This window comes from Haemaphysalis longicornis, unplaced genomic scaffold, assembly GCF_048455015.1.
Source record: "Haemaphysalis longicornis isolate Haplotype H1 unplaced genomic scaffold, Haemaphysalis longicornis Haplotype H1 scaffold_5, whole genome shotgun sequence".
Classification (NCBI taxonomy): domain Eukaryota; kingdom Metazoa; phylum Arthropoda; class Arachnida; order Ixodida; family Ixodidae; genus Haemaphysalis; species Haemaphysalis longicornis.
Window position 1 is genome coordinate 137,343,469 of NW_027526385.1, and position 14,823 is coordinate 137,358,291.

Here is a 14,823-nt window from a genome sequence, read left to right on the forward strand (position 1 = left end):
ATCAGCAATAGTAGAGCCATGGACGCCGACAATATTACAATGGAACCTGTGAAATTTGTCATTGATATACCAGCCCCGTGCCTTACCTTTATTTTTATAACATGTATATCAACAGGTGTTTTCCCCCGTATTATGCAGAAAGCCAAAGTAACTGCTGTGTATAAAAAAGGTAGTATAAACGAAATGTCTAACTACCGTCCCATATCGGTTTTGCCAGTGTTTCCAAAAGTCTTTGAAAAAATAATTTTGATACGCCAAATCTCTTTTACTAACCGCTTCAACTTGATTAGTTCGGCACAGTATGGTTTCCATAGGAACAAGTCTACAAAACTTGCGCAACTGGCTCAAAATGAGTAATTTCTAGACAATTTTGAACGCAAAAAAATGGTACTTGGGCTGTTCCTAGACTTCTCAAAAGCCTTCGACCTGATTATTCATGAAATTCTGCTTCAAAAACTGGATCAATATGGCATAAGAGGAATTGCGCACAAGTTAATTAGTTGCTACTTGCAATACCGCACTCAATTTGTTGTCATCGAAGGGCAACGTTCGGCAGTCAATCCAAACACTACCGGTGTCCCGCGGGGAAGCATCCTAAGACCGTTCCTATTTCTACTTTATGTCAACAAAGTTGCCCGAATTGATGAAACAGTCCATTATATAGTATATGCTGATGATACTAGTTTATTCTTTTCGGGAAAGTCGTGCGTCGAGTTAGGTAGTAGAGCGAATTGTGTACTGACTCAAATTAATTCATGGGCTCTAATTAACTGCCTAAAACAAAACATTATTAAAACGAAGGCTGTTTTATTTCACCCCCCCACACACCCGTTGAGCTGCCCAAAATTCAGCTGAACAACACTGAAATTGAAATCGTGAAAAGCTTCAAATCTCTCGGTGTGTATTTCTCACAAAATATGACATGGGATGATCATGTCAGATATATTGTTAATAAACTATCTAGGACAGTTGGTACCATGCGTCGCCACTGCTGTTATTATACTCATATATAACGCCATATTTTTTTCTCTTTTCCATTAAGCGTTCCTCGTATGGTCAACAACAACATCTGCAAACAATAGTCGGCTTACCGTCTTGCAGAAAAATGCTTTACGTCTAGCTTGTAAAGTGCCCTATCGCAGCCACACCACTGACCTTTTTAAGAGATATCACATAATTAAGGTTCCATCAATGTATGATTATAAATTATGTCATAGTTGAAAACTAGGTATATTGAAAAATATTGATGCCGTAACCAGCATAGAAAATTTAAGAAAAAATATCCCGGCATATAATGTACGCCAACTTGAAGTGTGGCATGTCGCTAAATGCATTAATAATTATGGAAATCAAGTGTTAAAATTTCAATTACCTACAGTTTTAAACCATATATTAACGTCAGCAAACAATGACGTATCCAGTTTACCAGTAAAAGAACTTTGCCTAATGTTTGTATAATGATGTGTTGTGGAGACTTGGGCTTGTATCTTATTTTTTGTGTTCAACTGACAATGCAAAACGTGAATGTGTTTCCCTATGAAGGCTTTTGACGCTTAGCCGCATGCTTTGTACGCCGCCCCGTGTTCCAGGGGGTAAGGGCCTCTCAAGCTGTTTCCAGAGCTTTTACCTGTCCTCCTCGTAACATTTTATTGTTGCGGAATCAATTTTAATTCAATTGGATTTAAGTAGTACGTGTAAGAGTAACACTTTTGTTATCTGCAGTCATGATTCCCACGTCTTTAACGAAACCCAATCTTGTGTTGCTCGCTGAAGAGTGAGGCATCATAGTGCAGAAGTCAATGCGTAAGCCTGAAATTACTGTGGCAATTTTCAAATGCAGAGCGAAAGATGACGAAGTAGAGGAATGTTGGAAGGCAGTCTCCCTGCAATTGAAAGAGCGAGAGGTAGAACTGAAGTTAAAAGAGATGCAACTGCAGAAACTTGAAGGCAATAATAGCTTCCACATGCGCGGATACATGCAACCGTTCACGGCTGGCAGTGACATCACTTTGTATCTCGTCAACGTCGAGAGAACGGGTAGTAGGGCAGCACTTGAAAAATAGACCTAGTCCCAACGCCTGTTGACATTGCTTCCCAACAAAGCGGCCGACATAATCGCGAGAATGACAGATGAAGGTGCACATGACTACGACAAAGTGAAGCTTCAGCTCAGGAAAAGGTACAACGTGTCTACGGAAGCCCTGAGAATGAAGTATCGTAACACAAAGCGTAGTCAAGGAGAGTCGTACTCCGAGTTAGGTTACAAATCCATGCGCTTGTTACAAGAATGGCTAAAAGCGCCAACGCATACGAGGACAAGCAACGTGTGATCGAACAGATTGCGCTAGAGCAATTTTATGCATCCATTCCGGAGCAAATGCGCCTGTGGATTCAAGACAAGCTAAAGGTCAAAACGTTGTAAATGGCAGCTAGTTTGTCTGACGAGTACTGTTCCCGTAGGATAGAAAGTTCGGAAGAACTGCGGAAGAAACCGTCGGGAGCTTTCAAAAAATTTCAGAAAGGAGCGAGAGAAAGCAACCAAGGGAAACCCGACAACATTCCCGCCCAAGGGCACATGGTCAACCCGAGTGAACAGAAGGGTTCTAAGTTTGAAGAAAAACGACCTTTGACTTGTTATAAATGCCACCAAGCAGGCCACATCACAGCAGGCCGCAGGCAGCCAAATGTGTCTGCTAATTTTTTACAAACGACAGCGATTTGCTCTTTCAGTACACGTATGACACAACGGTGAACGGCATCAGTTGCAAGGTTCTGCGTCATACAGGAGCAACGTTTCTTATCGTCCATCCGCTATTTGTTAAGCCCGAGCACTTCACAGGATCGCGTGTGCGGGTGCGTCAGGCACTAGAGCCTGACACGAAGTGCTTGCCGGTAGCTAGATTTGAAATGGAAGGTCCTTTCGGGAGATTGCAAACTGAACCTGCTGTTTCAAACAAGCTTCCTGGAAAAATGCCGTCCATTTTTTCTAACAGGTTGATGAGGGACTTGCAAAATGCAGGAATGGAACCTAATGCGAACCCCGTAATGGTGATTACTAGGTCCCACACCAGAGCGCACACAGCCAGCGCTACTTGAGCTGCCGAAACTGCAGATGACAGTGCTCCGTCGCAAGCTGCCGTAACGAGCGAAACCACCCCAGCCACGCCAGCCACTGCAAGCACCGATAACACGCCTCCCGTCGCTTCCGCGTCCGGAGGCGAATCGATAAGCACAGTCAGTGAAAATTTTCAGCTTCTGGCCAAGGTTGACAAAAGCGTTCTGAACATAGAGCAGGCAAACGACGAGTCACTGCAGACGTGCTGGGAAGCATCAAGGCGGAAACAAAAAGGACCAGTGTCGTTCATTTTCAATGACGGCATCTTGTACAGAAAATTCAAGAACAAAGAAGGCCGATGTTTCGAGCAGCTTGTAGTCCCCCAAAAGTATCGTGTTGCGTTGCTGGGTTTGGTTCATAGTCACAGCTGGGCTGGTCAATTAGGGATAAACAAGACCAAGAGCAAGCTACTGAATGACTACTACTGGCCGATGTGCTTCAAAGACTGAGAACTGAGGCCAAACGAACGATCCAAGACACATTTGGTCGATGTACCTTCAATTGGCGAACTTTTTCACAGATTAGTAATCGACATTGTAGGCCCCTTACCAGTAACAGCGGCCTGCAACAGGTACTTGTTTCCGCTCATTTGCCCTGCGATGAAGTTCCCGAAGCAGTGGTGTTGCCGGAAGTAAGCTCCACAGCAGTTGTTAATGCTCTACACACCTTATTTGCCAGAATTGGATAACCCCATTGAGATCCAATGTGACGAAGGATCGGTTTCAACACGCGCGCTTACCATGACATTCTTGCAAAGTGTGGCATATACATTCACCACAGCTCTCTCTACCCTCCGCAGAGGAATTATGTCGAAAAACGTCATTCACTAATGAAGCGAATTCTGCGCGCGCTCTGCTTCCTGAAGAGCACCGAATAGAACGCGGATATTCCCGCGATGCTCTTTGCTCTGCGCACCGTCACTCACGAAGCGACTGGATTCACCTCAGCGGAACTCGTTTAAGGCCGAGCGTTTCGTTCACCTCTAGCGTTGTTAAGGAAAAGTGGGAAGACAAATTCGTCGACAAAGCGCTGGTCGAGTATGCGCTGACGTTGTTGAAGCGCCTACGTGAATCACAGGAATTGGCACAGATCAATATGGCTTAAGCTCAACAACATGCAAAAGTGTACTACGACAGACCCGCACGTGCAAGAACCTTCAAGGAAGGCGACAAAGTGTTCATTCTGAAGTCGTCAAAGGCAAATAAACTGGAAGTAGCATGGGATGGGCCAGTCACGGTTAAACAAAAGCTCTCCGACACCACTTATTTGGTGACGACGCCCGGCAAACGCAAGGATGTGATACTCTACCACTGCAATCTTATGAAGCCGTTTATCGTACGCACGGAGACGCTGAGCATCATCTTAAACGATCCAGAGGAGATACATGTTCCAGTCGCTCAAATGCCCACCCCTTGCTAATCCACGTTAACTGAAGAGATATTTGAATCTGTAGCTACACAAGCTTCTTTAACAGTCAAACAAAGAACGCAGTTGAAAATGCTTATCAGCAACTTCAGCGATTTGTTCAGTCCCTACCCCTGCAGAACAAACCTTGTGGAACACGACATTGAGTTGAAATCTGACCAACCCTTCCGAACCAGGATGCACAGATTTTCGCCTCGTCATGAGAAACTCTTGAACGATTGCGTCCAAAACATGTTGACACTGGGTCTAATCGTGCCGGTGTAGAGTGAATACGTGTCACCGATGTTTATCGTAGAAAGTCCTGGCAAGCGACCTTGCATTGATTATCGAAAATTGAAAGCGATTACAAATAAGAAGTTTCCCATTCCTAATGTCGAAGCCTTGATCGAAAAAGTTTCCGCTGCACAGTATGTTTCCACGTTGGATCGAGTCCGCGGCTTCTGGCAAGTGCCACTCGCCGAAAACGCTAACCAGCTAGCCACTTTCATGGATCCGACAGGCACATATTGCCCTCTTGTGTTGACGTTTGGTATCAAGAAATACCCGTTGATATTTTGAAAACTAATGAATCAGGTGCTCGCAGGCACAGAGTCATTTTTTGTTTCCTACCTCGATGACATCGCGGTATTCTCGAACACTTGACAACAGCATTTGGAACATCTACAGGAGGTTTTCCTTCGACTTCTTAAAACAGGCTTGACCCGGCAAATGACTAAATGCCGTCTTGCGAACAGCCACGTCCACTACTCGGGGCATGTTGTTGGCCAAAGGAAGCGACGTCCTTCCGAACTAAAAGTTGAGGCGATCACCAGCTTTCCTTTGCTAAAAAGAAAGACTGACTTCTGTTCATTTTTGGGTTTAACCTAATACTACAGAAGCTAAATTCCAAACTTCGCAAACATCGCTAGTCGCCTCACAGACGCTCTCCGCAAGACCGAACCAACTAGAGTACTTTGGGATACGGCTCGAAAGGTAGCTTTTGCCGAGATTAAAAATATTCTAGTCAGTCAACCGGTTCTCGCAGCACCAGATTACTCCCTCCCTTCCCTAGTTCAGTGAGACGCCAGTGATCACGGGATGGGTGTCATTCTAAGTCAAGTGAACGAAAAGGCTAGGAACACCCTGTTATCTACGTAAGTAGAAAGCTCACGTCTCGTGAGCAGGCCTACCGCACAACGGAAAAGGAATGCGCCTGCTTGGTGTGGGCCCTCGAAAAGCTCTCGTGTTATCTGAAAGGGTCTTCCTTTGTTTTCGAAACCGATCATTCCCCTTTGGTGTGACTGAACCAAATGTCAAACTAAAATGTCCACTTGATAAGGTGGAGTCTCGCACTCCACCATATGATTTCACAGTGCGGAACAAGAAAGACGAACACCATGCAAATGCTGACTGCGTCAGCCGCACTCCCTAATGTTTTTTTCTCTCCCTCCAATGTTGTGTGCATGCATTTCGGCCAAGCTTCTTCATTTTTGTTTTGGTTTCGTGTTATATGGTCCTAGTAAATTCAACAGTCGGGCTTTCCCAAGCTTCGGCGTCAGGTTGCTACTGACGTAATTATGCGCTGCTGCGTTTGTTCACTACGCCATTTCAGATCCTCTCGTGCCACTTGACGAGATAAACCCCGCGCCAGGTGTCTGCTGCCAGCTCCCTCTCGCTACATGTGGGGCACCCAAGCGGAAATCAGCGACCGAAGCCCGTTCTCATCGTCCCCTCCTTCTGGGAGCCCCAGACACTCTGCGGGCTTGTTGTTATTGCCCTAGGACGCAAATTTCCATCTGCGGCCATTGTGCGGGTGCCTACCACAACGTGTCCGCATGTGCCGCCATGCTCCCCGGCGTCTTCACCTATGCTAAGCACAACGACAATGTGAACGTGCGAAACATGCGGTCAGCGCGGTGTTTGGACAAACTTGCCTCGATTGTTGGCTACCTGTTCCTACCTTCAGTTATTCAAGAAGCGTCATCCTCTTGAACGCCTTCCGTAAGGGGTAGCTTTGGCCGAGTTGTAACATTCGCTGAGCTTGCCACGCTCTTTCGTTTGGCTTTCCGATAAGCTTGCCTGCTTGCCGCAATATCGGCTCCTCTCTTTTTTTTCCTCCATTTGATTGCTTCTACAGCGCACAAAAAGCGCGTCGCTGAATGAATAAACGGGATGGTCTTCCTGGCACTGCGTGAGTCGTCGGTTCCTCGGCACCCGTTGCTCGTCCAGCCGCTGAATACGTAACACTGGCTGATGGCCCAGACTGCGTAGAGACACTACTTTCTCTGTCGTCGAGTGATAAGCATCTGCTTTCGATAGTGTACGACTTGCATACACTGGGACTCTTACTTCCCCTTCCTGCCCATGCACGACGACTGGTCCGACACTGACATTAATGGCATCTCTGTGAAATTGTGTATCACCATGTTTGTCAAAACGAGCAAGTGTCGTAGCGGTTTGTAGCCGTTTTCCTGGGTCGTTGAAAGTGAGTTCTTGTCACACAAATTATTCATCGTATTTTGTTTGCCGCGTCAAGGGTGCTGCGGTGTACAAAATATTCTCGACAAAGCCCTGTAATAAGAAAAGAATGCGAGAATACGTATAAGAGGTTTTTGTAAACGCGTGGCCTTCAACAGCAGCCGTCTTCTGAGAGTGTGGAGACCCAACTTTTCGGCTGATGACGCGACCGAAAAAACGCAGGTGTTTTTACCCAAACGGAGTTTTCGGGCTTCATAGGTAAACCATCCGAATTCATAGCCTCCACTACAAGACGTAGTCTATGTAGGTGGTCTTCAAAGGATGCGGACAAAACAACGACATATTCTAGGTAGACCGGACATGACTGTACTTTAACTCGAATATGCCAGTATGCATATTTCACTATAATGTCACAGGCTCTGAGCAAAGGCCGAACGGGAGGACGTTAAACTCATAAAGTTCGTCAAATTTCAAGAACGCCGTTTTCACCCGGTCTCGCTCATCTACCTCAACATGCCACTATCTGCTATTAAGCTCTTATGACAAGTACCTTGGGCTTCGCAGCCGGTCCAGCGCGTCGTATAAGCACGAAGAGGGTACCCGACTCATTTTTGTTACGCTGTTTATCTCTCTATAATCAGCACAGAAACGCAAGGTCTCGTTTTTCTTGTTTACCAGCACCACAGGGGTTGCCCGCAAACTTATCGAAGGTTTAATTACGTCGTCTTGGAGCATTGCTTTCACTTGCACCCGGATGGCTTCCCGTTCATTGTAGGACAACAGAAATGAACGGTGGTGTACGGCCTTCGTGCTTTCGTCCACGAATATGTGATGTTTCTAGAGGGCATACAGGATTTTTGATGATGTAAAAAAACAATAGCAGAAGTTCACGAGGAGGTGTTTTAACTGATGTTTCGGGTTCGATGGCAGGCCTCTACTCATGTGCACTAACCCTAAAACGTCCTTGAGATCCGACGATTCACGTCCTTCTTTCCCCATGGCGCAAAAATCAGCAAAATGATCAAGCACATGCAGGGAAGCAATGGAAGTTTCATATGCAACGTGTTGGACCTCGTTTTCAAAATTCCTCACAGCTTTCCGGAATTCGCCTAATAAAATGAAACATTGCATCGGAGGGTGTGTTGATACAATACTATTTATTATAAGGCTTGTATGTGTTTTAATACAAGTGGTGCAGAGCAGCCTTAATCCTAACTAACTAGGAGTTTGGAATTGTGGTTCTGCTACTTTTTTGGCATTGATGTTTACGTTTGGGCAATTATCTTTATTCCGCAGGAATGGTATAGCTGTGCAACCTTCGTCCCTTCGCTTGGGAGACAGCCCACTGCATGCCGATACAGGCCCGTAGGAACTGTTTACCACCAAGGTCTGTTTTTAATGGCCATCCTTAACGCCTGGAGAAATGCGCATCGGCAGCTAGAAGAGCCAGTCTTGAAGTGGCCGCCTGTAGGAATGCTGTGCATGCTTGAAGCACCTTCCTATTCAGGATTGCACATAATGCCGACAATGAACAGCCACTGCGTGCGCCTGAACTCTTCATTTGGTACTGAACATTACGGCGCTTGTTTGTCCAAATCGGTGAAGGCGAGCTTCTTCAGCCTATCTTGCAGCATGGCACGTCGATTTCTGCGGGTATCTGGAATCTCCGAAAACTTATGTCGCACGATAAGCACCTTGTTACATAAACCACGAAACTGATGTGCGCCACTCTCAAAAATCACAACAGTAAGGAAGGTTCGAGCGGTGTTTCATGGGATCGGTCAGATCGCAGATTGATCATCGTGAGGTTCACAGGGTCAGTTTTGGGGGCGTATCTCTTTGCGGTGAAAAGGATGCTGACACGTTGTATAGTTAGCCTGACAGCTTTATTTTGCGAGGCTGGCACGAGTGAAGCGGTGAATAACTAGAACGACCTCTTCAAACCTTCAAAAAAGATTTCAGCAATCGGGGGCGTACTTAGCTTTTTTGCCTCCAGGATCATGATGTCTGGGCTCTAGTGGATAAAGCTCTGTAAGATATTCTAAGGCGTGCTTCGGCAGGGGATATTGAAAAGAACTCCGAAGCACTGTTGTTACTGTGGTTGAGACGCTGGCTCTTAAAAGACACTGCTGTCCCTTGAGTTCGAGAACAGTGACCTCAATGTTGACGCACGACTGTTAGCTCGTTTTTATGAGGAATGCTGACGAAGTCAAATTGCCATTCTAAGTGCGAATGCACTTCTTAAGCGAGCCTGAATCGTCCGCCGCCGTAGTCCGCATAGCAACAGCTGCGGGTGCGCGCGTTCCTCGTCTTCCATGGCAATGGGGGGAGATGGGCACGCGCTGCCTGGCCGCTGACATGGCACATACCCACGTGGGGGATTGGCCAGGAATCGGGCGTGAGAAGGGCTAATGCACCCGCTTAAAGGAGTACTGTCACGAAATTTCAAAGCTGAGATCCGCTCTAGCAATCAAGTACAACGACAACACAGATAGGTGTCTGTGAATAAATGCATCTTTCTTTCTTTGTAGTTGTGTGTGTGTGTGTGTGTGATCTCTCTTTCGCGAACATTACCGAACCGCGCAAATTCAACTCGTGCATTCGCACTTTCACATTCTTCCCCTCGGGGAAATGCGGGGAATTTTTTTGCTGTATTCTGACTACGGTTAGGCAATTGGAGTTAGAAATCTGTGCAACGTAAGGTCTCTAAAGTAGCGATGGAAACCTATAGCAAGGCGAGAATTTAGTCTCAATAAACATTGTTTCGGAGCGGCCACCTCGTTGCGGATGGGCCACAAGGGAACCGAGCCCTCAAACACGGTGATAGAACGGTGTAATTGCTGGGAAGAAGATACGGACAATGACGATAATAACGGTCTGCTATGTCCCAGAAAGTACGTCCTATTTTTCTACTGAATTCTCAACATACTTAAGGATACAAAAGAGTGTAGAAAAACATGAACATGTAGCAACCCGCTCCTGGCTTCAACAGCGATCGGTATTTCTTCGTAAACACACAACATACAGGAAGATTCAGAATAGACTGTTTTTCGGTCCTGCTCTACATTTCTTGTATTTTCAGTGGTGAGACCTCGAAGATTAAGCTCGTCAGACCTCCCCACTCGCCAGACCGCAAAATTTTATGACAGTTCTGCTCAATGGATGCCCTATACAGTTAAATCTGTGGAAGATTTTTTTGTTACGATTCAATCGATTTGTTTTTGTTTCGCCAGGATAATCTTCATAGTTTGGCTCCATAGATGGCGGTTCCAAAGGTCTGCCAATAGCGCCTTTGGTGGTCTTGCCCATGTTCCGGAGCCCGCCGTTACGAAGGACAGCGTTAGTTGTAGCTCTTTGAAGTACTTGCTTCTAAAGAATTCGGCACAGAAACTTGCCCAGGGTAATGTGTCGTGCTCTGCTTCCAGGCAAGACGTTGCAGGGTAAACCCAAGGATTCTGTGTAGGGCAACTTAATTCAGCTTCGTTGTAACGAATCGTATCGCCGGTCACCATTCTTTACCTCTGGTCGGAGCCTACAAAAAGGCTAACCTCGGGATCCTCAAATATTGCAAGAACCGCTATATCGAGCGCCAGCCGATGGGTTGCATTCCTTAGCCGTAGGCAAAAGAATCATTCACATCGGTTTCGGCGATGTTTCCACGAATGGTGGGCAGCGTAACTGCTTCACCACAAATTCTGCATCGTCAAATTGGCTACGGTGTCGGACCTCAATGACTCTTCTTCTTCCCACTTGAGGAGTTACAGACAATACTTACGTATCGAAGGCGGGGCTTGTATGTCACACGACTTGTAACTGTAACTTCATAGTGCAGTATTTTTTTAAAAAGGCGGGCTAACTTGAGCTGCCTAAAATCTCTCGTATGTAGCGCGCGTCACTGGGACCGATGAATGACGACAGGAAGGTTTGGAGATGAACGTCTTCGCCCACCTTGCGCCTAAAAAGGGCACTAGGCGCTGTAATTGTGGCCAGCGTCTTCAATAAAAATTGCTCGTGGTTTTTCTCTTGACCTCGTTTAGCATAGCTTGTAGCCTGATGGCCCAAGACGGTTGCATGCCTTCCTTTGAATATTTTATACATTGTTTCGTCTACACTCCATTGACCGATAACCTGTCTTCGTACATCGGCAGCATAGCACATGTTTTCCCAGCCGCTTCTTCTTTTCTGCTATGCTCAGGGAAGGCTGGGATGCTTCGTTAGTGGGCTTTGCCGATTAAAAAAATACTCGTTTTGTTTGGGCATTGCAGCTTGTGACACGTGTAGCGACGACGTTGATTTTCCGTTACGTTTGAGAGATTGGCTTTCATCTGTAGACGTTTCTACTGAAGCACATAGCTGCCTTGCTTGGAGCTCTATGCATGTGCAAGGCAATAGCCGCGCAACATGCTATCGACTGGTTACGGTGTATTCCCCAGACGAGGAATATGTCGTGTGTGTTTCTTTCTCCGGCAGGTGGTCGTGCCGACAAAACGCCAGGAAAATCTCTTCCAGCAATGCTTCCCGCAACACGTCTTAAAAAAGCGCCGTGAAGCTGCGTGTTTACACGCTCAACACGTTCATTCAACAGAGGTTCAGCCAAAAGGAGTCTGATAGGATACGCAGCTCTCTCGCGTAAGATACAGTTTGCACGTGCTGCATCTTGCGAAGCATTCAGAAACATCGCTGTATAATACTGCTCTTGTGCCCGGACGTATCCTTTACCAGTTATATGGCACTGTCATATCATGCCCGTATGGTTTTGAGTCCTGCCATGACAGCTACGGCTTCACCTTCCAGGTAGTTGAGAAGGTACGTAATCTGGTCAGTTGTGCTCTGGGTCTATTTTGTGTGGGCTACACCGCTAAGCTGCTGCCAGAACGACTTCCATTGACACGCGTCCCAATAAAATTGCTTTATAGCTAGCTCTGGGACCCGAGTTTTGAGGATCCGTGATTGATCCGTCGTTAGGGCAAGTGCCACCTTATATGTAGCGGAGGGGGAGCATATATTATGCTGCCGACGCTGATGCCCTACAGCCAGAACTGTAACCGCGTCTTAGCCAAGATTGTCTGGTCTTTGTACCGCGACGTTGAGTGGTATTCGTAATCAAGCTCCTTGACCAGAACGGCGTCCTCCACCTCGGCGTCTATCTTGCGAAGCTCATTGCGGCTGGGTGCGATCTTGTCCCTGAATAATCCATTATAATCCCTGTTCTCTCAGTGGTGCTGCTCTCAAAAGGCGTGGCCAGCTCTGTCACAATTGATGTCTCTTGGGTTTGCCTATGAGCGTGTTTCATTGTCAGGTGGTCCATAGTTGCGGTAACAGCTCGGCTTAATTGCTCCTCAGTCAGTAAGTTACAGGTGTTGTTTCCCTGTGCGAATTTCGATGAGGACGAAGTTGCTCGTGCGGCCGTATTTTGGAGAAACTCCTCGTCGCCATTCCTCAATGCCCATGTAATTAGGAGCCGCTCGTTTTCCAGGTTTCGGGGCTAAATATCGCGGAGCAACCACGTCGTTCCAGACGTTGCACCAGGGAACCAAACCGTCAGGTACCCTTTTGAACGTTAATAACGGCAATTATATAGACATGTACAATAACGATGATTGTGGTGCGTTATGTGCCCGGAGCTACATCTTCTATTTCTGTGCTATTTCCAACAAAGGTATACGTCTCTTTCTCTTCTTACTACTACTACTAATAATAATAACTGTGAACCCGAAGGGCAGAAGAACAATGTTAATATGTGTCTCGGGTGTGGGTGTAATGGTTCGTTTATCGTTTTCTACTTGTAGCGCCTTCACTTGAGCTTGCCGCGGGTATCGAATGTCGCTTCAGGTGAGCCTTCATTATTATCACCCGAGGTCCCTCCAGGTGCTGTGATTCTATTCTACTTAAATACGTGAGCCAGCCTGGCAACTATAGTTCCCCAGAGACACTATCCGTACGCTCCGCCTGGCGTCCACAGATTGAGGTTTACAGATATCGTTCAAGCCCATGGCATGCGCTAACACGTGTTTAAGGCGAAGCGGCACGTCGGAGTGGCACCAGTGTTCTCCAGGCAGCGAGTTTGTGCTAGACCTAAGTAAGCTTAGCTCAAGAAAAGCGAGGCACAAGGCTTACAGCGCTTTAAATGCGAACGCTGATTCTTGTTCTCAGACAAGAAGTATACACGACCATCTGATGAATCGTATGGCAACATTTAGCAGAAATTGAAGCAAAATACTTAGTCGATGTGAGCAGCAGGGCAGCGGTCAGAGGTCGACCGCTGGCCTATAGGTATGAGATCTACCCACCATTCGAGTTGATTGATTGTAGGGTTTAACGCGCCGACACAACGCAGGCGATGAGGCGCGCCGTAGTGGAGGGCTCCGGATTAATGTTGACCACGTGGGGATCTTTAACGTGCGCCGAAATCTCGTACACATGGGCGTTTTTGCTTTTCGCCTCCATCCGAAAAGCGGCCGCCGCGGCCGGGAATCGAACCCGCGACCTCGTGCTCAGCAGCGCAACGCCTTAGCCACTGAGCCACCGCGGCGGGTCCCCACCATTCCAGTTATGCTCCCTTTTCGCATACCATTACCCAGTGCTACATTTAAACATAATTTTCCTCCTACTTAGAACAGCACGCATTAAACAGTTTCCTTTAGGTTGAGCCCGTGTATGCTACAATGTTTACCACGGCTGAAGCTAACTATTTCATCGCTGACCCTAACGTTGTTTGCCTCATAAAGAAGCTTCGTTCTTTTTAGCAATTGTCAAGAAGGTGAACTCAAATTTATGTGTAAAGGTTAAGTGGAGCTTAATCCTGCGTACATATAGCTATTAGGGAGAGCCTATTTTATTATCAATTTTAGAATAAAATTTCTTACAATGATTTTCAATGGCTTCAATCCTGGGCTTACTAAATTGATTTTTCTGTGGGATTCCTTAGCTTCTCTCAACATCGCGTAATTGGTCTTTTAAATCTGCCATGGCGTTTTCTAGATGAATACGCTATTACCGTAATTCTTCACCGGTTTTGAGCTCTCTGCCGTACATGTGAAGCCCAATAATTACAGTTCTTTTTTTAATTTATTCCTGTTTAGCGTGCACCTGAGTTTGTTCTCTCTCTCGGGATGTTTGCTTCAAATCTTTTGGGGTTGCCATTGTCTTTACTGAATCGTCTGTTCGGGTCGCCTATTTTTTCTGTCAACATTTTGAGTGAGCCCTAACAATTTTCAACCATGATTGGTACCCTTAGGAATGTGTTGTATGTACAATTGTGTATTTATTGAAATGATAGCAATGGTTTTGTCTTCAGAGCACTTGACGGGTATGTTCCACCCTGTTGTAATTTTACAATCATTTTCCTCGGCTTCTACTGACCGGCCCTCATAGCTGTCCCAAGAGTGTAATGTTGCACTATGGTTTGTAGTATTTTATTTTTAGAATACATTTATTCTTAGGAATGCCTTTGTTAAAAGTGAATCGTATAACTAATATTTAAATCTATACGTGCACACGTCTTCCTCAGCACAATTCTCGAATAGGTTCTGCAACTTCTCTGGCCTTTCTTACACCGATTGAACACCAATATCAAGTGGTTCAAACATGTTATATTAAAACGTATCTCATTCGGCTTGTTAAAACCACACCCATTTCCTGTTGCAGTTAGTTTTGCTAATAGCATGTCTCCCTGGCTGACCTCTTTCCCTATACTGAAGTGCGGAATCCTCCCTCAAAGCTCCTTCCTCTGCTTAACCTCCAGGACCTCTGTGTGCCTTCCTTGCACTCGGTTAGATTATTAGTTCAGTCACTAAAGGGGTTTATGTTGAATCAAAAGCTTCTTT